The sequence below is a fragment of the Elephantulus edwardii genome, unplaced genomic scaffold (genome assembly GCF_000299155.1).
Source record: "Elephantulus edwardii isolate Elephantulus edwardi_28Jun2011 unplaced genomic scaffold, EleEdw1.0 scaffold00205, whole genome shotgun sequence".
NCBI lineage: Eukaryota > Metazoa > Chordata > Mammalia > Macroscelidea > Macroscelididae > Elephantulus > Elephantulus edwardii.
Genome location: NW_006399955.1, coordinates 2,754,833 through 2,756,565, shown reverse-complemented (window position 1 = coordinate 2,756,565; position 1,733 = coordinate 2,754,833). Strand labels below are relative to the sequence as shown.

General features: G+C 50.4%; 1 pseudogene; it reads right to left on the bottom strand.

Moving 5' to 3' along the window:
* Positions 1-414: 414 nt before the first annotated feature.
* Positions 415-1,365, bottom strand: LOC102847534 (annotated as a pseudogene).
* Between the last annotated feature and the right edge of the window lie 368 nt (positions 1,366-1,733).

Genomic DNA, 1,733 nt, shown 5'->3' with positions numbered 1-1,733 from the left:
GGGGCCTTCCTATATAGAAGCAAACACTGACCTCAGTCTAACCTACCAGGTAAAAGTGGCAGCAGGCAACAAACCATTAACTCTAGTGAAAAGGTGCTCATGTCCTCCCTTAAACCATGAAGGAAGGGACATGGAGTCCGCAGAAAAAGGACTGGCAGCATTCCCTCCCCCGTCCCCTAAAAAAAAATGTACTTGTTTTTTGGGCCACAAGAACAGTCTGCTCGGTTTCTGGCTAAGGAAAAACAAGTGTTCATAGGAAGCCTGCCTCACTGCTGCCTGGTGGAGGCAGGTCCCTGAATGCAGGGTACTTGGGAATTGTTAGAGAAATTATTTCTATCAACGGAATTTCACAACTAGCTAACTCTTCAACAGCAACTTCTCTGAGGCCACCAGCGGAGCCCCTCGCGGCTCAGCTCACAGCTCCTTCCAGTTGATGGGCTTCTTGCCAGACTTCTGCAGCAGCTCATTGGTTTTAGAAAAATGCCTGCATCCAAAGAACCCGCGATAAGCCAACAAACAGGAGGGGTGTGCAGTCTGTAACACGTGGTGCCCCTTCCTGTCAATGGCGCTGCCTTTCTTCTGAGCATAGGAGCCCCAGAGTAAGAAGTCGAGGCCAGACAAGTTCTGATTGAGCCAGGACACAACCACATCAGTAAACTGCTCCCAGCCTCTTTCCTTGTGAGAACTGGCTTGATGCGCACCGACGGTGAGGACAGCATTGAGGAGGAGAACACCTTGTTTGGCCCATCCCGACAGATCTCCGTGACCAGGATGGACAAAATCCTCTAGGTCTGTAGACAGCTCTTTATAGATGTTTTCCAAGCTGGGTGGCGGTGGTACAGGTCTCTGAACACTAAAACAGAGCCCATGAGCTTGATTCGGTCCATGGTATGGAGCCTGTCCCAGGATAACAACCTTCAAGTCTCTTATATCACACATCTGGGTCCACGTGAAGACTTGGTGTGGGGGTGGATACACAGTGTAATGTTTTCTTTCTTCTGCAACAAATCCCATGAGCTTAATAAAATAGGGCTTGGTGAACCCTCCACTTAGCTGCTTCTTCCAGCTCGGGCCGATGTCAACAGGCACGTTGCCGGCGGCGAGTCGGAGCAGGGCGGCCGCCTTGTTCTTCTGGATGCGGACCAGCTGCTCCGGGCTCAGAGGCGACGAGGGTGGCGGGCCCAGCGGCGCGTCCTGCTCCGTCCGGGCCTTCTTGGCGGGGCTGGCCGCCAGGTCCCCATTCTCCTCTGCTATCGCTACCGCCGCCACGCCGGTTCCTGGTTCGGCTGGTTCGGAGCTTTAAGCACGTCGCTTCCCTGCGGGGCTCGGGGAGAAGAAGGAGTAGAGCGTCTTCTGGCTGATCATTCCGGAGCCGAGGAGTGGGCGAACGTGCGCTGCCCTGGGTCCACGAGATTCTCGCCTGCGGTGGAGCTTAGCAATTCCAATTTCTTTCTTTTTTTTTTTTTTTTTAATTTCTTCCAGTACTCACTCAAGTTCAAGCAAGCTGTTGTTCAGAACTGGAGCTTATAAAAACAATATTCTTTACAATTGCCAATCACAAGATAAAATACTTGGGAGTAAATCTAACCAGAAGCACAAAGGATCTATTCAAAGATAATTACAAAACATAACTACAAGAAACAAAATGAGACCTGGAGAAGTGGAAGAATATTCCTTGATCATGAACAGGAAGACTCAATGTTGTGAAAATGACAATCCTACCAAAGGCAATT